Source organism: Haemaphysalis longicornis, unplaced genomic scaffold, assembly GCF_048455015.1.
Source record: "Haemaphysalis longicornis isolate Haplotype H1 unplaced genomic scaffold, Haemaphysalis longicornis Haplotype H1 scaffold_7, whole genome shotgun sequence".
In the NCBI taxonomy this organism is placed as follows: domain Eukaryota; kingdom Metazoa; phylum Arthropoda; class Arachnida; order Ixodida; family Ixodidae; genus Haemaphysalis; species Haemaphysalis longicornis.
This window is the reverse complement of record NW_027526422.1, coordinates 184,339,000-184,362,372: the sequence shown is the minus strand read 5'-3', so window position 1 is coordinate 184,362,372 and position 23,373 is coordinate 184,339,000. Positions and strand designations below refer to the sequence as shown.

The 23,373-nt window shown below is 46.4% G+C and overlaps 1 pseudogene; it reads left to right on the top strand.

The window, feature by feature from the left end:
- The window catches only part of LOC144146712 (uncharacterized), a 51,277-nt pseudogene that overhangs the window by 13,052 nt on the left and 14,852 nt on the right, over positions 1-23,373 (top strand).

Sequence of the window (23,373 nt, the reverse complement as noted above, 5' to 3'; positions counted from 1 at the left end):
TGCTTGGCGTTGCGCACTTCACTTGAATATGCTTTCTCGGCAACCTTGTATTTTTCCCATGCAGAGTCAGTGTTTTGATTCTTCGCAGCCGGAAAGAGGCGCTTCTTCTTCATTCCTTCCTTCTTGATTAGGTTAATGTGCACATACATTTCTGTAAACGGTAAATTTTTATTCCAAAGTTTGTGCATTGAGCAGTCGGAATGATGGCGCGATTATCCTATACAAGGTAGACATCGTAACAAGGCTACATGGGCAAGTTAAAATCCATGAATGTCGTCTTAGAGAGAATAAATAAAAGCTGATTTTTTGACACAAGTAAGAAATGTTAGAGAGGTAATGCTTCGGCTGTACAAATACAACAGCAACTTTTTCTTGAAATGCGCAAATCGTGATGCCGTCAGCTTACAAATTGCAGTAGGTTCCGGATGTCAGACAATTCGGCAGGTCGTTAATATAAATCAGAAGGGGCAATGAATGGACCCTTGGGCACGCCTTTGTTTATAGTTTGTTTCTCTCAGAAAGAACCTATGGTATGCTTACTGCTTGCGTACAATTATGTAAACAATTTTGGAGGAGCTGTAGTGCGGGACCATTTATGCCTAGTAAAGCCCGTTCACAAAAACGTATGTCGTGGTTAATACAGTCGAAGACCTTAATAAAGTCAATAGAAATGAACCCGACGTATATTATTTTATCAATTTCGGGTGTTAAGTTATCTCCTAATGCAATTAGGGCAACGTTAGTCGACAGACCACGGCGAAAATTGAAGTGTCATGGTGTCAAGGGGCGAAGTTTCTGGAGGTGGTTCAAAAGCAGCTGCTCCTATTAGCTCTTCGACCACTTTGCTTAGGAAGGCCAGAATCGAAACGGGTCGGTAATTACTGGCTATTGCCTTATTTCCTTTCCTAAATACCGGAGTTATTTTACTTTGCTTCAGTTTCTGTGCAAATGTGGCATTTGTGAAGGTAAGGTTGACGATGTAAGCAAGAGTATGTCAAATAATATCGGCAATTTTTTTATTACAAGATGCGTGGACTGTATGGTGGTTTTAAGATTAGCTATTGTCGTACCCACTTCACACGATGTTGTCGGATAAAGAAAAAATGACTGTGATGCATGATGCATACTATCGTCCTAACTCTTCCCTGCTGCTCTTGGTGAAAGCATTCTAAAAGCTAAAAGCATTCGCAATACCTTTGGAAATCGTAAGCACTTCTTCACCAAGTTCAATTTGGAGGTGCCACTATTTGCCGGGGTGTTGTTAAGGAAATTGTTTATTACGCTCCACTGCTTGGAAGCACAGCTGCCGTTTCCAGGATTTTATTTTAGGGGCGACGCACCTTAAGGCCAGGACTTGTCCGGCGTCCGGCGTCCGTGCTCTTCGGCCCAGCACCGTGTAAATCGAAACATCTGTGAGCAAAAGATTCAGAAAAGGTTAACAAGACCACAAGAACAGGTTCTCAAAAGGTTAGAGAGAGAGAAAAGGGGAAGGAGAGAGAAAGGGAGCGAGAGGGTGCCCCTGGAGAGCCGTGCTGCGCATGCGCGAGGAGCATTGGATTGGATTGGATTGGATTGAATAGAATTGGACTCGGATTGAATTAGATTAGATCGAAAAAGATTGTATTCAATTGGATTTTTATAAAATGAATTGTATTTGATTGAATTGGATTGGAAATTGTTTTAGAAGTAGTGAGCACTCTCACGGGTGATTTAGGGTAAGAACGATCCCCAGTTCTTCGCCCACTCGTCATGATTCACTTCGTGGAGATGCGTGAATTTTGGTTTCATGCGAGAGCGTATGAAACAGGTTGTCTAATGCTGTTCAGAAATCTCGGAGGGAGGAGCTCAGTTACCAATATATGCTGCCGAATATTATGTGATTACTACCATAATGTTATATTATCTGATTACTACCTTAATACTAATGAATTCCCTATTTCTACCGACACCAGTTCCTAGTATTGAGTGGAAGGTCATGTCTACGCTTAAATCTAATGCTTCATAACACGGAAATAGCGCAACCACCATAAGTTGATGTTTGACGGAGACAAAACTCAGGAGTATACGATTGAAAGCTGCAAAGGGTGTTTTCGGAGTCATTGAACCACGTTTTTATTAGGCAAACACCAAAAAAATATAGGGAATCGAAGAAAACACTGCTTGAAAGTCGTCGTGGTGCTTTCTGAGACTGCGATCATTCAAATGGATTACAAAGCGTTAAGTTTTAGTTGGTAAGGACAGACGCTGTTTTGCATCGATGTATGCAGTTATGGTTGCCTTGAAGTCACAACTGATCGAGCTAGGGAAAATTTCGAGATCGCCTTTGTCCCAAATTTTAAGCACTCCGCTTTCTGTTGCATAAACAGCCCTGATGACACAGTCACCGGTCCAGACAAAGTGCCATGCATTTTATTCCTTGAAAGTAAGAGCTTTGGCAAAGAGCTCTTAGTTGCCTTGAGTGAGGTGGTCGGTAACATATACGATCAGGGCGTCGGTTCCTGGAAAGCACATGTCGTTTGTTTGCAGGCGGGCCTTTCGCGCTTTAGCGATGGATGAAACGTTCTTTGGGGGAAGTGGAGCGAGCTATAACGAGTTATAAGGCGAATTTTGATGGCACTAACTGGACAACATCATGGTTGAATCTGAATCAGTTGATAGCTGAATCAGTTTGATAGCCAGGGAATAGAGCTGACATTCCTAAGCACAGTTTATTTAACTGATTTATATACTGCCCAACACGAAGGTGCTTTTATTACTTTCTGTCATTGCATTTTTATAAAACTGTCTTGTCTTTTATTATTTTCGCAGAACTCCCATATAGTTTTTGCATCCTTTCCTAAGTGCTTGTATTTCTTTCTCTAATCCACCCTTCTATAACGTGAACAAGATGTGCCTGTATTTTTTGCAAACTCCTGGAAAGTATATTATGATTTGTTTGATTTATGCCAAGCTTTGAGAATAAAGCATGTAAACTTATTTAGTGCTTGTATTTGTAAACTTTTTTTCGTATTTATTGTACTTTCAGTTGGAGTTGTAGCTGTATAAGTGTTATTTTGATGATTGCTCTCGCGTAATCTTGAATATTTCGTGAAATTGTTCATGCCGGCTGTGTGTGTTTGCTTGTGATCGTCGCCAGTCGTTGCCGCAAGTGGCCAAGGAACTCTGAAGCCGTCGCAGAACGGCTTTTACCCTGGTCACCTCCCACTTTTGTGAATACCAATAAATAAATAAATAAGGAAGAAAGAAAGAAAGAAAGAAAGAAAGAAAGAAAGAAAGAAAGAAAGAAAGAAAGTAACGCTTTGTCACAGGGCGCTCAACATTTTCCCCTGTTGTTTCTATTAGGCTAATGCAATCTTCCCTTTGGTTGCACGGCACTCTTTGTATTTCCACGTTGTTTTTACTTGAATATAGTTGAAGTTCCGCCACCGTTTCTTCTAGCGTTTCGATGCGTGCTGCCTTAGGATTTGTTCCCATCTGCTTTGAGCCCCACTTGCTCTTCCTTGAAGCTTTTCACCGTTTCGCTAAAGAACGATTGGCTTGCAATTTCCTTGTTGACGCCTTCTACAGCGAGACCACGGTTTGTTTCTAGCTTAGCTATGATGCTTTTCAAGACAAGATCGGCAACCTCATATGATTGATTGATTGATTGATTGATTGATTGATTAATTGATCGATTGATTGATTGTTTGATTGATTGATTGATTGATTAATTAATTAATTAATTAATTAATTAATTAATTAATTAATTAATTAATTAATTAATTAATTGATTGATTGATTGATTGATTGATTGATTGATTGATTGATTGATTGATTGATTGATTGATTGATTGATTGATTGATTGATTGATTGATTGATTGATTGTGGGGGTAACGCGCCGACGCAAAGAAGGTGATGAGGCGCTCCGTACTGGACATATAGGAATTAATTTTGGCCATCTGGGTATCTTTAAAACGGGAGCCAAAATCTCGTAAGAACCGGCATTTTTGTGGTCGCCGTAGACGCCGTGGCCGGAAATTGAGCCCGAGACCGCGTGCTCAGCAGTGCAACACCTTAGCCACTGAGCCCCCGCGGCGCGTAAGCAACCTCATGCAGTTTCCCGCTTAACGCATTTTCAGGGGGTCAAGCCGCTTGGAAAGCTCGATGTTCGTAATCATGGCATAAGACAACAGACGCTACAGCAGCAGTGCAGCACCTGTCGTAGCAAAAGTATACACTGAGCATCAAATAAATGCCTACCTGTGGAAGAAAGATTAACTGCTTAGCGCACGCTCCGGTGGCTCAACTACTGCTGCAAAGCGCTGATCCGTGTTTTCTGTGGGCTCTTTAGTTTGGCTGGCCGTTTGGTACATCTGGTGTTGCTCGAGAGGTCGCTCCGACATCTTTGCTTCTAAGATAGTCCTGCACAGGCGCAGGATCTTCTGCTACAGCATCCGTGGAGGAAACACGGCAGCTCTCCAAACCGAATCAAGTACGGCTATCACGATCCGTGGAACTGCGGCAGAAAGAGAAACTGCTAGTGCAGGCTCCAATGGCACGACTGCTGGTGCAAAGCGTCGATCCGTGGTGTGCGACGGCTCCTAATATTTTGGCTGGTTGTTTGGTGTAGCTAGTGTTGCTCGCCAGGTGTGCTGCGGTGTCGTTGCTTCCAAAATAATGCTGTCCAGGCGCAGGACTATCTTGGAAGCAACGACACAATGCAGGCGCAGGACAATTAAAAGTAATACATTCACGTTAGGTGTAAGACGCGAACCACTACCCAATACAAAAAATCTGCGTTGTACGGCAATCTGAGAGTAAGTGTTAGCATCGTAAAACTTGGAGGCGACATGGTAGGCTTCAGCCTCCGTACATGAGAAAGTTGTTGTTTCCACGCTAGGAACGTTATGCACAACTACAGATAAGGAAATAACCACCGCTGTGTACTAAATGCTGCTGATATGCAGCGATGCATGCTGGGCAGCACGTGCACTACAGGCACTGCCACCGGGGATGCAGTCTGGAGCCTGCACGAGGCAATGAGCGAATAATTCAAGTACGGCGAGCGAAACATAAGCAGCGTTTAAGCCACGAAATGTGGGACAGAATTATAAATGCCGTCAGAGGAGCTATGTACCCGCAGAATAGCTACTCGCCTTTATAGAATTGGGGATTTCTTAAAACGCAGGAGAGTATCATTCTTTCCTACGTTATTTTGTGGTTCACATAGCCAAACAATGTCTTGTTTTTTGTGCAAATGAGTGAGAGACTGTTGAAACACATCGCTCATTTGGTCAATAACTACGATCGGGATTACCCTGTATGTCATCGAGCTAGTATGAACCTTCTACAGCCAAGTGGTATTAGAACCGTTATTGGGAACACATGTTTTTGGAGAAGCAATTCTGAAGCGGTGAGTTTGTTGTCCTTTACTTGAATTATTCGCAAGTAAAGATCAATGACACGCCTAATTTAGACGCTAGGATGAAAGTATATTGTAGAATAACATCCATGGAGGCAAGTGAGGAGGTCACCCTCAGGAAAAGCTGATGTATTTCAAATATTTACAGAATTGTGCTCTAGGCAGCCATCTTGAACCCTCGCCTAGTCGTCGTCTTCATCACCTGTGCGTCTTTCTTGCTTTGCGCGTGCTCCATCGTCGTATTCTTAGAAAGTTCCAACGCTCTCCGCCCGACAAGAAGTTGTGTAGGTGGGATGCGTTAAATCGATGCAGCTACTATCAACAAATATCAATGTTTCGTAACTGTATCGTGTGTGATAGCCGCGCCAAGCGCGTCAGCCTACACGCGCCTGTGGAATGTTCTTGTCATCGCATCGCGGCACATGCTCGCTGTGTGCGTTCGCCTTTCCCGTGTCCTCCGCCCTCTCCAAATGTATGCCATAAAACTGGCCGCCGAATACACCCAAGGGCTCTTTTCGTCAAGCGGCGGCCGCGCCAACACAAAACATGGTGCCAGAAGCAGGGTGCGAAGCTACGTCGAACTGAACGGCAAGTAGCAGGACCAGTAGTAGGAACATTTTGAAGCCTCCCGAATTGATACACTTCAACGGCGACATCAGCACGCATTGGCAGCTGTTTAAACACAAGTTTCAATTCTTCCTGACAGCACCAGAAATCGGCCACACGTCCGGTGGAAGCCCAACAAAGACGGTCCGACTGCTGAGCCTCGCCGGAGACACCGCCTTGTATCTTTTCACCACCTTCCCTTTCCTCGATGGTGAGAGTAAAGAGGATTAAGATACAGTGGTGAAGAAGTTTGATGAATACTGCGCAACCCAGCAGAACGAAGTGCACGAGCGTTTCCTATTCCGACAACAAGTCCAAGCTGACGGTGAGCCATCGGAGCAGTTCATTGGGGACCTGAGGAAGCTGACCCAGTCCTGTAACTTTGGTGTAATGGAAGACTCAATGATTAGGGACCAAGTCGTTTACGGAACGAACAGCGAGAAAGTCACGGAGAAACCTCTGTGTGATAAAGAATTAACGCTATCCGAAGCAGAAAAAGTGTGTCAGGCGGCAGAATTGTCGGCGGAGCAGCACGAAGTGTGGTGACGGGAGGAACGGCCGGTCGACCGGGTCAAGAAAACTGATGACGAGCAACACTCTACTTCCCGGTGCGGTAGGTGTGGGCGTCAGCATGGTCCACAAACCTGCCAAGCGTTCGGTCGCACTGGCCTAAATTGCGCAGGAGAATATCATTTTGCGGAAAGATTCAAGAGCGCAAAAGTAGCAGAGGTCCAGGGCAGTGAGGAGGACTTCGAGTCTCGACGTTTCGATTGACAGCGTGATAAATCAGCGAGATTGGATCCTGCGAGCACAAGGGGCGAACGGTGACCTGACCCTGAAGATATACCGAGGATCGCAAACAAAACTTTTGCCGTACACTTATCGCAAGCTCAACCCGAAAGCGGAGCAAACACCCAGAAACGCAGTACTACGTTCCTACCTGCGAGCAGACATCAACCATCTTGCGATCATGGCGCTAAAGGTCAGCATCGGTAGCAGGACTGTCAAAATACCCTTTCATGTTCTGAGAAAAGGGCCGCAAGCGATTCTTGGCCTGCGTGCGAGTGAACGTCTTGGACTATTCACAATGTTCATATGCGAAATTACGACGAACACCAGTGAACACGTGGTGCAGGAATACCAAGATATCCTCACGTGTATTGGCTGCATTCAACGACACTATAAAATTAAAATTGTTCTGCAACTGAACAGAGTTCCCACAGTGCAGCTAGCCAGACGAGTCCCGTTGGCTCTCAAGGGACCACTGCGAGCTGAGCTCGACCGAATGGAGAGGGCCGAGATCATTGCCAAGGTGGAAGAGCCGACAGACTGGGTAAGCCCTTTGGTGACCACCACAAAGGACGGTAAACTGCGGGTACGCTTAGATCCCATAAAAATTAACCAGCGTTTGAAGCGCGAGCATTTCGAGATGCCGCGCGGTATGACATTGAGGCAGAGCTTGCAGGGGGAAAATTTTTTTCTCGTCTCGACGCCAGCTGTGGGTTCCCTCAAATGCCACTCGATGAGGAAACATCCAGAATATGCACGTTTGCCACCCCCTTTGGACTGTATAGTTTCCTCGGGCTTCCTTTCGGAATAGTGTCAACCTCGGAGATGTTTCAGAAGTTCCTTTTTGAAAGCTTCAATGCGATTCCGGGAACACCCGTGTACGTGGATAATATCCTGTTATTTGGTACCACGAGAAACGAGTACAACGACAGGCTACGGGCATCCCTGCTGTCCGCGCCCACAACGGGACCAACGTTTAATCAGGAGAAGTGCGCAGTAGGCATCAAAAATTTTTTCGGGGGGTGACGTAATATCGGGGCAAGGAATACGCCCGAGCCCTGCGTTTGTTTCTTTGGTACAACGAACACTGCCCCAACCGATAAGCACGCTGTACAAAGAATGCTAGGATTGGTTAACTATTTTGGGAAGTTTATACCAGCACTGGCAAAAAAATTCCACCGGGAGCTAATAAAAAAAGGACAGCATTTTGGAGTGGACTGCCAACCATGCGAAAGAAGGGGGTCTCGTATGTGGCGCGCTGAGTGAGCAGCCCGTTGTAGCTATCGTCTACCCCAATCGAGACACGAAGAAAAGCTCAGATGCGTCGGAAGACGGCATCGACTCGGCCCTACAGCAGCGGCATGGGGACAGGTGGAAACCAGTTGCCTATGCGTCACCGGTACTTACGAGTGTTCAGAAACGATATTACCAGATCGAAAAGAGGCGATGGCAGTGGTATACCGATGCAAGAAACTCCGCCATTTCGCATACGGCCGCAAAGTGAAGTTTGAAACAGACCACCGCCCACTGAGAAGAAAATCTCAGAAAGCGATTTTTCACATGCCGCCAAGGTTGCAGCGCTTCCGTCTTCGTCTAATAAAATGCGATTTCACCCCGCAGTTTGTGCCCGGAAAGTCCATGCTATTGACTGATATGCTGTCACGGGCGCCGGTTAGACTGCCCCGAAAGGGCGACGTTGAGCAGGACGTCGACGTTCATGATGTAAGTTTATGGCATTTCAGTACTTGTAAACGCGGCAACCTGGCGCAACCTGATACAAGAAACAAGCAAGGGCGGCTACTTGAAAAATGTCATCGAATGTCTTAAGACCAACAAACTCGTTACAGGCTAGCTGAATCTGTTTGCAGCGGAGGTTTCGACAGTTAACGGCGTGCTATTGAAGGGATCCAAGATTCGCATCCCAGCCAGTATGCGTGCCCAAGTTTTGGCAGAATTCACAACTGCCTTTTGCGAATAAATAAATGCAAGGCACGTGCCCGCCCTTTAGTCTTTTGGCCAAGGCCTCGAAACTGACATTGATAAACTCATCAGAAAATCCGCAATGTGTCAGGTGCATGTGTACAAACAACAAAGTGAGCACTTTTGATTCGTCCCGCGACCGAACGTGCCCGGTATAGAGTGGAGATGGATATCTTCCACCACGTTGGCAACGCGTATGACGCGTTTTCCAATTTCCCAGACGTGGATTTGCTTCGCGGCACATGAGCACCAACAGTCATTGAGAAACCTAGCGCAATGTTTGCCAGATACCGGATACCAGTGGGGGCATGCGCTGATAACGGACCGCAGTTCGCCAGCCATGAATTCTGGCTCTTCTCGAAGAAGTACGAATTCCCACTTACCACCTCTAGCCCCCGCTTTCCTCGTTCCAATGGCCTCACATAAAAGGGCGCGCAGGTAGTCAAGCGGATCATAAAGAAAACTACCGAAGGCAGCGATGACTTCTGGCTGAAATTGCTTAGTAACAGGTTCAGTACCTTGGAAGATAACAATTCGCCCGGCAAACTACTCCAAGGTCAGCGGCTCCGAACCCCTCTGCTGTACTTCAGTGAACAACCTCGCATTACTTTGCGAAAACATCAACAAGAACAGCCCACACGCTCCCTGTTCCCTTAGGAGAGGGGGCGTTGTTAGCATTCGTGACGGAACGTGGGCAAGAAAAGCAAATTTGATCCGTGCTGGTACAGCCTAGGTCGTACCGTGTCGTCAGCGAGGACGGGAAAGTTCTTCGCTGAAACCGGCAACATCTGCTGAAGATGAAAATACCTTTTGTTCCGCACACTTACTATGACGGACGACTCCGACGAGGAAGCGGACGACGACCGGATACCAACACAGGTGCACTGCACCACAGGAGGCTGAACAGTGGGGGTGCCGCGCCAAGCGAGCGCACCAGCATATAACCGGTATATACGTATACACCGGTATATATAAACTTGGATATAACAAAGTTGACAAAAATGTGCAATTTTTAGTTACCTGGAAGTTTTTGTTACATGCAGGTTTTGATTAAGGCTCGCGTGAATGAAGCAGAAAAAAAAACGAAATGCTCGACAACATAGATGGTGAACTCACGCTTGAAGGATTTATTTCGCAGAGCAAAACTGCGCTAGTTACGCCTGCTGCTTTCTCACGAGAATAATCTTTACACGGCACTTCAAAAAAGCAAGGTCACTTTCCCCCGTATTCACAAGGGTAACTTCAATACTACTTTTGCATTTTCACGCTTTACGGCACCTTAACCCGTTTCAAGGGCCAAACGTGTGCTTAAAGGATGCCGTTACGCGAACTTGATGCTCTCTGTGGCACTAACAATTGTTGAGAGGATGTTGGGTAGTGTACTGGCTCTGGCGGCTGCGTTCTTTTTTGTCGCGGGGCGGAGACGGCATTTTAAATTTCGAGCTCACCTTGAAAAGACAAACCTTTTGTTTTCTGGCAGCAGAACTGATCATCGACGAACCGACACCAGAGACACCAGTGAAGACGTGCGTCCACACGCCGACAGGCGGGCCTAGCACCTAACCGACACTGCACTCACACTGGAAACGCACGGTAGTTTGCGGTTTGCGGCGCGGGCGAAGTTCGCTAAATTGGGCATTTCTCCAGTCGATTTTTCAGAAAAAGCTCAAAAAAGAGCGGGCCATCAGCGTAGCAAATTTGTTACAATAAGTTTAACTATCCCCTCGCCTTCGTTACATAGAGGTCTCCAACACAAGTGTTTCAATGAGGCTGGCAATGGTGAACTAAAAAACGTTGTTAAATTAGGAATACTTTATAGATAGGTTGGTTACATCCAGGTGTCACTGTATTTTCTGGGACATGTATTTGGAGAAACCTTATCACTTCCTTTAGGAAGATAAATGAGAAGTATACGTCGTATAACTTTTGCTTCGTGGTTAGAAGAAGGCAATGCCCAGAACTGGCTAAATTATATTTATTTAATGAGGCGTCAACGTTCACTGCCCATAAAGATGCAGCACAACCGAAGGGGAAAAATAAGCATTGGCATAGCTTACGTGTAACAGCCGCAAGTTCGCGTCTTTACAGCGCTTTCGAAGAAGAAATCACAGTTACGCCTTTGTAAATTTGGCTTGCGAGGATTGCTTAGCAAGCGACAATAAAAAGTTAAAGGTGCGGAGGGAAGAAAGTGTCAATATATGCCTTTCACATGCCTTTCAGACTGCAAACAATATATTTACAGAAACTCGCTGGGAAATTCTATGGGGTTTTTTTTAAATTTTGCCTCTACTACACAGTACCACTTTAGCAACGATGCAGTTAAACCTGGCGGTTGGGCCGGTGCAATATAGAGAGAGAAGCAATTTTTTTGAATTCCTTAAGATGAAAGAGTTCGATTTTCCCGCCATTCTTTTCAAGCGTCGGCCAGGAGTAATTGACCTCTGGCAGCTGCTTCAGCTTCTTGGAACAGTAGTTACTGTAGTAGTTCATCGGAGCTAGCAGGGTAGTCTCGCATTGCTCCTAATTAAATATGTTTATTAATTGTGTGTATTTTTGATTTTCCGTGCATGCCGATATTATGCGTTTGAGGTCTGCCCTTTCACCCGATATCTTGTAAAGATCACTGACTGTGCCGGTGCAGTAATAGTTACTGTATTTACCGGATTCTAACGCGCCCCCGATTCTAACGCGCCCCTGATTTTCCTGGCAAAAAACCGAAAAAACTTGCACCTCCGTTTCTAAGGCGCAAGGAACTTTGTGAGCAAGAAAAAAGAAAGCGAGACAAACGGCCGATTTATTCCCCTAAGTAATCTCACTCATCTCACTCCTCGTCGCCCTCCGAGAGCTCTTTGTCGCCTTCCGCTGACCGCGACACGTCGTCCTCGGTGCCGTCAAGCGCGTTCGCGATGCCACACTTCTGAACGAACGTTCAACCATGTTCGATGGAATCGTGGTCCAGGCCTCGCATGCCCCTCCCGCGAGCTTCTCCAGAGGCTTACGCTTCAGCCAACCGCTCGTTGTGAACGCGTGGGAGCAGCTGGTAAGCCGCGGAAGCGGCGCACCTTCATTGCCGCTGCTGCCATTGCTGTTATCAAGCACGCAAGTGGAATAATTTGACGATTTGTGTGAACGCAGAAAGAAAAGCCTAGGCGCCTAGATCCGAAAGCTTTGGCGCCATCTTGAGTTGGCGACGGCGATGGGTGGAACGAAATTTCAGCTGTTTCGGCAGTTTCGGTTTCGTATCCGATTCTAACGCGCATGCAATTTTTCGGCCTATTTTTGCGGGAAAAAGGTGCGCGTTAGAATCGCGTAAGTACGGTACACAGAAGAGGGTTAGGGATAGTTCCTGTCTTTATTTGTCGCTAAACGAAGGCTTTGGATTTTTTTGTGCATGCTGGTACGTTTTCGTGCTGCATCTATAGTGGTACAGGATTTCTCCACACGCTGTGAGTAGCTCTCTGTCATCCGCTGTTTTCAGTGGCAGTGTGTCGTCAGGGCGTTTGGGTGCTCTGAGACTAGATCTGGAGCAGCTTCATGTGCGACTTCATTGAGGGGCATTCCGGATTGCGCTAGAGCCTATATTCATGCGGTTTCGGCTTCGGGGTCTCCTTTTATGTGTCTTATAATATTGTATGCGTTTGTCGAGATGTAGCCTCGTGAGAAGTTTGGGATTGCTGTTTTCGTATCGCTAATTATTCTGTTTGCCTTTCCGGTGGCTTTTGCGAGGGCTATTCCCGCCTTCTCTCCGGTCTGCAGGTATTTGGTAATACCAGTGCATGCTTTGACAATAGATCCCGTATTGTCCATAGCTACACATATCATAAATTTCCTTTTAAATTCTGGTCGTAGGGTCGTATCTGTGTATAGGGTGCCTTCTAGTTTACCATATATCTTGTGAAGAGCCTTCGCTCTCTCCTGTCTTCTTTCTTGGTTGTAAGTTGGAAGCATGTTCCTAGGGGTGCTGGATATGAGGAACGTTTCTCCTATTCTTGAGTCCATTTCTTGTTCGGTGTCCATTTTTTGCAGTGTTCTGGTTCTGCTGTGTAGTTTGTCGACAATGTATCTGCAAGTTTTGCTCCGTAACAGTCTCTCGTAGAGTGCTAGTTGTTTTGCTTCGACTATCTCATCCAGCGTGTTGTGTAGTCCAAGGGCCTCCAGCTTCACATTGGAGGTGCTGATCGGTATTCTTATGGCCATTCTCTAAGCTCGTTGAATCAGGTTGTTTAGCTTGGTCTTTTCTTCTGTTTTCAGTTTCAGAAACGTTGTCGTGTACGCAATTCTTTGTATTATGTATGCTTGTATCAGTCTTAATAGAGTTCCTTCTTGAGGCCACGCTGTCGATTGATTACCCTGGTATGAGCCTGATTGTCTAGTTTATGTTTCTATACAAGACGTTGATCGCTTCGGTGTTTGAACCGCTTTCGTGTACTCTCAGTCCTGATATTTTGATAGCTTTCACCTTCGGAATGGGTCTGCCATGTAGGGTAAGTGCGATTGTTTCATGTTCTCTTGGCGTTTCGTTTGTCGCTGGGCTGGTGATGGTGTGCAGGAAAAGCTCGTGCATCGATGACGTCATCGCGGGCGCCAGTACCGCTTCACCGTAGTTTCGCTTTGCCGCGCTCGATCAGGATTCGTGTCGCCACCTTTTGTAAGCCTGATACAGCTGGTACAGCAGAGATTTGAGAACGTGTGAATGGGTGGCTGCTCTATCGCCTGTTGCGACGAGTGGTGCACTTTGAACCATACGAAGAGAAGAAACAATGCCAAAAAGAAGCCAAAAGGCCAGGAATCGATAAGGTTATAAACTTCCTAATTAGTATCCAACACGCCGGACCACGCAAGTCTTACGGTGACCACGGAACTAGTTAAAACGTTTTGAAGAAATGCGTATCTGGCTGCACCTCCCCGCTACTCTTGGAGGTTCACTGCGAAGCCCATGGGCACACGTACGTTGTACTTATTTTAATAACCGAGTGTTCATTGTTCTTTGGGAGGAAGCAAACGACGAAACCATGCAGAATACATGTCCAAGTCTGGAAGTATAACAACTATAACCACAGGGAAAACTTGGCCGAGTCTGCAAGTATAACCAATCAAAAACTTAGCCGAACCAAGAAAAAGTCAGGTGAGGTTACCAGCTTCGCTGTTGGCCCCACCTTCGCACCACTAGTGGGAAGCTGCCCGACTTTTTTATGAAATCCATTGTAAACAATTGGTAGATGAACCATGTTCAACTGATCGAACATTCATTGCGGAATGCTTTGAACCTAAGCCGTGAATTTGTTTGTATTTTGATGAACGTAGAATATTGTGACAAGAAGAGGCCGACGCAGGGAGTGACGCACACCTGCGGGCCGTACCCTCTGAAGACGAAGTGCAGACCGGCGCGTTGTCCGGATCATGCTCTCGTTTTCATCGCCTCACAATAAACCATCTTGTTACCATCATCTGCCATGCTTTCTCTGAGTTGTCCTACCGCCACGTAACTATGTATTCCATGGGCAATTCTTCTGTACAAATTGATGGGCGGCTCGAATACAGCAATTATGTATTTCTAAAGATGTGTTTTATCATGATACTTCCGCAGTGTAAAATACGTTCATTTAAATAAGCAGTGCCGAATCGAATTGGCTAGCGGTGTCTTAAGCATTTTCATCTCGCCTTAACTGAAAGTTTACTTACTTGGCTTTGTAACAGATGGCAATAAATGGAGCTTGTTTTTTGTTTCAGAGCAGGGTAAATTGCGTATTCCCTGTTCTCCATAGACGAAGGAGCTAAGGGGACACTAAAGAGAAAAAGAACAAGTGGCTCTAGATTGATGGCTTATCTAACTGAGAACACCAATATAACTCTGTTACGGGGAGCTTTTCTAAAATAACGTAGAAAATAGGGAAACCGGGTAGAGTGGTGTCGCCACGACTGCCCATACTGGGCACCTTTCACCGAACCAATTAAATTTGCGTGACAAATAATTTGCACCCACCTGACAAATATTTGTTGCGAAGAAGTCTTTTTGCTTCTTCACAAGTTTATAAAACTCTAACCGCAAGTCTTCGTAATGTCATTTTTGAACTTCCGAGAATTGGCGGTGAGCGCGACCACGAGCAGCGCTACGAAAAGGAGGGTTTCCCCCGTAACGGAGAAACTACTGCGAAGACAACCAAGCCTCACGGGGAAGACGAGAATCAAGTGGTTCCCGGCACACGCAGGTACGGTGTCGGCACGTGCTCAGAACCACAATAAAACCACACACGCTCGTGCGCTCGAACTCACTAACCGCGCCGGGCAAAGTGGCGGAGAGCATTTGTGGCACAGCACACGACACCGAATGACTACCTACAAAGAAATTACTCAGGCCTATCGACTTGCCAGACGCAAGCTCCCGCCGCCCTGCAAAGGATTGAACAGGGAGCAGGCGGTCATCTGTAGGCAACTCCAAACAAAGACGGTCCCGAGCCCCTACCTAAAGCACAAGATGTACCCGGAGACATACCCTGATGCCACCTGTCGGGTGTGTCGCAAAGCTCCAGCAAGACTCTAGCACGTCGTCTGTGATTGCCTCGCATACCCGGACGAATCAAACGCAAGAACGATGCCACCTGCCTTCGAGGAGGCGGTGCGGACTGAAGACCAAAATCTTCAACTCCAGGCTGTCCAGCGAGTCATCGTGGCGCTGGCCAGGCAGGCGGACCCCGGCGACCCGGTGACGGGGAGCGGAGGACCCCTAGCTTGGTTGGGTACATCTGCGGTGACGACTCCGGCCAAGTCATGAAGACCTAGCAATAGGACTTCATTCGCAGGCCCCAAAGAAGTTTTCCCAATCCAATCCAAGGGCGTTTTCGTGACGTTGGCCTAGGGATTCTCGCGTTTGCCATATGCTCACTAGAGCTGGCTCCACCTGCTGTTTCTTAGCGCTCGGATGACGGTTGATGTTGTCCGCCCAAGGTTTTGCGGATGCGATACTTTTTATTATAATAAAAGAGCTAAAATCGCACATACATGCTCAAATCGTTATTTACAGTATAATTTTCGACACCGCTTCGTAATAATCATTGCCGACGTAATCCCAACCCTGCGAAGCCGGTCCTGGTCAGATAGTCGAAGCTAGGCTTCAGCTTCTGTATTCAGAAACCTTTAGAACAAAGAGAACATCCACTCTCTAAACTCGACAACAGCAAAAATGCAAGACCAAAACAAATTCTACACCTTCCGGGCTCCGGGCTTTGGCAGAAGGTGCTACGATTCCTGGTAATCGTAAGTAAGGTAAAACTGTTTCTCCAACCTTGCCAAACGCTCGAACGTATTGTATCAGGTCACTTTACGTTGTCGTAGCATAAAAGTGGGCCGAAATGCACTAAGCGGCGCAAGAAATCTAGGTTGAGTTCCAAATAACGTAGGGTGTGCATAGGCGGCTGCTAGAGGAGGCTTCTAGGCAGTATAAGGCTTATTAGGCAAAGTGGGTAACGTGTACGGTAAAATGAAGAATATGTTTCTTTGGAACTTGAGAGACATTTCGGCACTTTTTACAGCCATGCTTTCCCAATATTCAGATATGCGTCATAGTAACACTGCACTCAAGCGTACGAAGAAACGCTGGTGGAGGAGGAAACTTTAGCAGTAAAATCGAGCTGGTGAGTGGTCGGGTTCCTCAGTCCAGGGCAGGGAGTAAGAATAATTTACTTCAGTTCATGAAACATCACACCGAGTAGGCCATGATTTGTTCTTGGCGCATGAAGGAGCTGGAAAACAATAAATAGCTGCTTGGAGATATTCATCGGTTATGACCCTTCATAATACAGAAACCCGGCACGTACACTATCTCTTGCCTTTCTTAGCGAGTATGTCAAGCCTTCAACACTCTAATCATGTCATAACTGTTTGGGTTGAGGTTCAGTTTGTTAGTTACGATAGAAATTCGGGGTAGGAAAGTCGCCTTCGAGTACTCTGGACGACGTCGTCGGCGCCGTTTAGCGGTGGCTTAGCACAAACCTTCTTATTGAATTTGCATGTGAATAAACGCACGCTGGGAACATGCACCTTCTTGTACGCAGCCATACCAAAAACCGATTTCTAAAGAAGAAAGCGTATGCCCTACAGCCTGAAGAAAATATCCACACAAACTATGTGCGCCTCTCAAACATCTCACAACCTCCTAATTAAACGTGTGTGGCGGTGCAGAAAAATGAATGCATTGGACATACAAAAACATTCACGTGATAGAGGTCAACAACAAGGAATGAAATAGAAGACAACCGCTTTGCTTCCTGCTTTGCGATGCGCTTGTAGGGACGCGCTGCTTGCTGCGTAAGATTACAGTGTTTAATCTTCATACGAACATCTCAAAAATTCTTTAGGGGAGCCTACGCATTTTGCATGCATCGTGGAGCTCTGAGCCTGAACATCGCGAATAAGCTAGAAAGGAGGAGTTAACACACGATGATTAACCGATGCTGTGAAGAAAGTTTGTCTCTCCCCCTCGTCTGTTGCAAACTTGTGCGGAATCAATTTGAAGTTATTAAGAGTTCTCAGAAGCTGTAAAACTACCCGAAAAACTTCAAATACACATGTTGATGCCCTTAGAGATGAAAGCGGGTGATAATTAGGTCAGGCTTTGTTGCCCCTCACATGCGGGCTCCAGCGGCGCGAGTGTAGCAGCAGCGCATGTGTAGCAGACGACAGCGGCGCGAGTCCTAAGCCGGCGTCAGAGCCAGGGGGCGCCACTTAAAGATCACACCGCCAATATCATGGGACCTAAGCCGATACATCACCAGGCGACCCTATATGACATGTTCGTGGAGAAATACTCGGAGAAATACTCGGAGAAAAGAAACACCTGGAGAAATACTCGGCTCGGCCAGTACATTAGGCACACGCACTTGTAATATGACCCTCTGTGTGCTTGTGCTATGTAAGAAGGCATGTGAACGCTTATTTCTTCTGAACAGAGTATATTCAAGTGCACGCTACGTTTTTCGTACGTAACGTCTTTCCGGCTTCCGGTGTATTGCGCTATTTGTCCACACGTGCACTTGTACCGGCGGTAACGCTTGCGACCAGGTGTGCGGGGAATCATGAAGATTGGTTGGTTCGGCGACGCCGATATTACGCCGGCTTTTAAGATCAAATTAGTTTCTTCAAGAAAGCATCAATACTTACCACGGGTCGTTTGACCGGAGCACCGAAGGGTGTGGGAGTTCTGGAAAGCATGGCTGATTTGACCGAAACTTACCAAACGGCTTGAAATGTGGTAACGTTGTATTCACTTGGTAATATACTGCTTACACATCCTCGTTGCTTCGCTTGCTCCTCATCTATCGCGACGCAAGCACCGGCTACAGATCCCACTGTTTGCGTCGACCAATCCCTGCGAGGCGAATGAACAAGTGAAATACATTGTTTGATTTGAGATTTCTCGGCAGTAAAGGTGTCTCGGCACGAGTCGAAGGCTATCGGAAGATCATACTCGTTGGAACGCCACTGGATGGTTGTCACCAGTTTCTCTTTATGGAAATCAACATTCGCACCTATACCTCGCGCACAAAAATAATTATTGTCACAAGGTGATGACGAAGAGAGAAGCCCAGCGTAGCGGTATGCAGCTACCCTTTGACGAAGAAGTAGGTGTGGGTAGGCGTTGCCTACGCGCTTTTCGTCGTTTTGTCAGTACGGGCACTAGTTTGTTTAAAGTAGTACTGACACTAAATTTCTCGCTTTCAGTTTTTATGTTCTAAAGAATACCTATGAGTGGGAACGGGAGCAGTCTAGGCAGCAAGGCTCACGCTTCTCGCCTCTACGTTTTACAGGCCTTCTTTGTGCCTGCGGTGCTGCTTCGTTTGCCAAGAGCGTCTGTTTCGGCAGGCGCATCTACAATCTTTCCTGAGCTGGTGAAGATAACTAATCACCACCCCTGGGATCACAGCCGACCTTCGAACGTGACTTTCTTCATGCGCACGGACTTGGGCGAACCAACCTCACCTACGTCAACACCGTCCAGCCCGGCCTGTATAAAACGCGACCTGCCAGCCAGCCACCTCAGTGTGCACGGGAGCAGTATAGGCAACATGGCTCACGCTTCTCGCCTCTACGTTTTGCAGGTGCGTAATACTTATTCGTTATACGCAAAGAGAAGTGACAATCGTTGTTTGCTATTGCTCCCGTGCCCCGGGGCGTTGTTTGACATTATCGCCGACTCTTTCTCAATGTCGTTTTTGCTGCTATGCTCGGGTGAAGTGGACACCAATCCCTGTCCACCCAAGACTCGCTCTGCCGATCTTCTTCCACTTGAAAGTTTGCCCGATGACCCCGCTGAGCAGATGAACGTCGTGTTTCACCTACTTAACCCTTTGATGCCCAACGTTGCTCTGAAGCAACAACTCGCAAACTTTTTTTTTCGGAGACACGTAGCGCGCTTTTAAGTAGGTAGCGCCACCTCGTGTTAACGTAGTGAGTCCCTTACCATTACAAAAAAACAACAGATGGCAGCACTTATCCGTTCATGCTCACGAGAAGGTCACACACTGGCATTCCAGAAGTGCCGCGCGTGCCTCTGCACAAGGTGAGGTATTTTGCCTCTTATTCCAAGCTATGCACTGTTGTCCACATCAGTGTTGCATGCAACTCTTCATTTATGAGGTAGACAACACTCGTGTACAGGAGCATTGAAAAAACAGTTTACAGCGTCATGACGCAAACCGTGCAAAATATGATGTTGCTCAGGAGCAACGTTGGGCACTTGTGGGTGCAATGCGACAATAGGTTAGCTGAAGGCAGGGAGCTCTCACAGTTAAAATGCTGTATACACTGCACAATTTCATTCCATTCGCCGGTTTCCGGAATGATAAAAAGCTTACATAGTAAGGATTACATTCGGTGACACAGCTTTTGCTTTCGTGTTTCTATGCAGATGGACAGGTAAAGATCTCAGAGGCCTCTAACAGACGAGGAGATCCAGGAAATAACTTTCTTGCCGGATGGGGAAATATCCGGAGTAGATATCGACAGCGACCCGGATGACCCCGAATATGAACCAAGGCAAGAGAACTTTCTTGACCGTTGCCCTCTTGAATTCGTCACGAACCTTCATAACAACAATGCCCCAGAAAACGAGAACCGTACAGTGCAGAGCGGGTCTTCTGAAGTGCCGTCAGCCACTTCTTCAAATCGCAAAGGTTCTAAAAACTCAAAACAAAAGCCTCCCCGCAACTGGCAGCGCAGAGATTTGTCTGTCGTGGATACGGCGTGACGAAGTAAGCTATCTCTTCCACCAGAAGCTGTACTGAGTCCGTATGAGTACTTCGCAGCATTATTCGACGCCGAAATGATTGATACTCTCTGCTATCAAACAAACCTTTCCTCTACTCAGAAAAATGTATCTTGCATTGGAGTAACATCTGAGGAGATGCGAAAATACCTATCGATTTTTCTAATATCAGGAGTCGTACGAATGCCGCATTTTCGTATGTTTTGGCAGACAGGAACGCGGTTTCTTGCGGTGGCTGAGCTGATGTCTCGGAATCGTTTCGAGGCCATTCATCAGTGTTTACACATGAATGACAACCTGCAGGCAAAGCCAAGGGGCACAGACGGCTACGATCGCCTTTTCAAGGTACGCCCAATTTTAGACCTTTTGAAGCAAAATATGGAAAGGTAGCACCAAAGCAGCACCAGAGCATTGATGAGGAAATATTCCCCTGCAAGGGGAGATCCATTCTGAAACAGTACTTGAAGTGAAAACCCCACAAGTGGGGATATAAAGTGTTCACGCGAGCAAGCTCCTCTGGAATAATACACGACTTTGTCATATATGAAGGCAAAGGGACAACCAGCGAGCATGGATTTGGCATCTCTGGGGATGTCGTCATTGACCTCGCACAGTACGTGCAGCCGCACGTCCAGCACAAGTTATATTTTGACAATTGAAGGCCAGAGTTGAAGGCAAGAGGGTTTCACTGCGTAGGGACGGTAAAAGTTGACCGGACCGAGAAATGTCCTCTCGCCACCGAAGCAACTTTGAAAAGTCGGGGTAGAGGCTCAGTTGATTTACGGACGGACGAAAAATTAGGGATTGAAGTGATCAAGTGGTACGACAACAGTTGCGTCGTCCTAGTATCAAGCTATGCCGGAGTTCAGCCGACGGACACCTGCAAGGAGTGAAGCACTAAAGAGCAACGAACCATTGACGTTTCTCGGCCATTCGCTGTAAAAGAATATATCACTTTTATGGGCGGCGTAGACCTCGCCGATATGCTTATTGAGCTCTACCGCACTGACCACAAGTCGAAAAAATGGTACATGCGCATATTTTTCTGGTTCATCGACGTCGCCATCGTGAATGGGTGGCTGCTGTATAAGCGGCACTGCTTGCAACCGGGCATCAAGAAGAAATTTCCTCTTGTAACCTTTCGTGCACAAATTACGCAAGCTCTGGCCCTAGTAAACGCGAAACCACAGAAAAGAAATTCCACCACTGCAGCGCGAAGTCATCAAGCTCCTGCACGAAAAATCATGCGGCCTCTCACTCCACGGCCTGTTGTAGATGTCCGGTACGACGGCACACACCACTGGCCTCAGTTCGGCGACAAGAAAACCAGGTGCAAGTTCTGCAAAGCAGGCTACACATTCCTGTACTGCGAGAATTGCCAATTGCACTTGTGCCTTCTGCCAAGCCGGAACTGCTTCCACTCCTTCCACACAAAATAGTGCCTCAAATGCCCGATGTTGGCCAGGAGCAACAATTTATTACGCATGAATTAATAAGGCTACTTTTTTTCGTTCACCTGTTTCATGCTTATTTGTGTCTATTCAAACTATACTAAACATTCTGGCTTCCTAGATTGAAAAATAAAGGTTTGGGCATCAAAGGGTTAAAGATCTGCAGTCCCGTTTCATACATGCGGCTAAGTGTCAGGCCGATTTGGAAGCTGCCATTAAATCACTCCACGCAGACAAAAGAAAATTGCAACCAGCATAGAAAACATCCAAACGCGTCTCTTGACAGTAGAAGAAAAAGCTGAAGTGCGCGAGCGTATCTACGAGGATATAGCGACAGTAGTCACTAATCATGGTTCATTGCCGTCGCGTGTGGACGATCTTGAGCATAGATCTCGTCGAAATAACCTGATCTTCTATGGATTCCAGGACTCTCTCCGCGAGACTTGGGAGGAGTCTGAATCGCTCGTGAAGGGGGTCCTGACTCACGTTCTCCCCACTTTTCCGGACGACACGTTTGAACGCGCTCATCATTTAGGGTCTTTTTATTCTACTAAATCTCGCCCAATAATTGTTAAATTTTCAAGCTTTAAAACAAAGAACCAAGTACTTTCTGCACGCAAGAAACTTAAAGAAAATGACATAACGGTGTCGGAATATTTCTGCCCTGCAACGCGGGAAATTCGTAACAAACTAACTGCGTTTGCGAAAAATCAACCTGGCGAACCACTCTTTCACCTTCGATACAAAACACTCGTTCTTAACAAGACGCACTACATCTAGAATAAGGCTACTAATGAAATATCTGAAGACGTACGACGACCCTCAATCACTAACGATCAGCGTCGCTTGAACGCGCGCGCTACTACGTCCTCGTAGGGCCACGTGAGGGGAAGTGGTCAAGACCTGTCGCGTGGATCAGTTCTTTTTACTAACAATCGTAGTATCGTCAACAAGCGTGACTCACTAACATCGGCAGTTCAGACAATTAAACCAGACATTTTAGTATTAACTGAGACGTGGCTAGGGCCGCACATTTCAGATCATGAATTACTTTTTCCAGCACACCGTTTCTCTGTTTTTTGTTGTGACCGCACTTTGCGATCGGGGGGCGGCGTCCTCCTAGCCATCAATAAAAACATTCCATCACAATGTATTCATGTGCAAAGCAAACTACAAATAATATCGGCTATCGTCGAACTAACTTCCCAAAAGCTTATCATCGGTGTTTGCTACCGTCCACCTCATATTACTCCTACATTTATAAATGAGCTACACGATCTTATCAACCTGGTTTGCACGCGTCATACTAATATTTCGTTGTTCCTACTTGCTGACTTTAACATTCCAAACATATCTTGGGAAAATGAACCGCCCACATTGCAGCCTTTTTGAACCTTTGCTAATGACTTCTTCAACACGTGTTCAGTTTTTTCTTTATCATAGCTGATCAGGCAGCCAAATAGATCAACGCAAACGTCTGCCAATATTCTTGATCTTGTTATAACTTCTAGACCAGATTACGTATCCAGTATTGCGCACCTACCCGGCTTAAGCGACCACTGTATGCTATCGTTTGACATTAACTTACCACGCCCGAAATCTAAAAATAAGATTAAAACGGTTCGGCTTTACGAAAGAGGCAATTTTGACGCATTAGTAAAGAATTATCTGGTTTTCTCGACCCGTTCCTCGAAGATTTCGACTGTCGCTCGATACAAACTAACTGGGGCATGTTCTCTGACAAAATTAAAGAACTAACAGATAAGTTAGTTCTTTAACAGACATACCCACTCGCATCATAGTTTCTAATGATAACGCGCCATGGTTCTCCAATCACCTAAAACGCTTATCTAACCGAAAGAAACGTGTATATAAATTAGTCAGG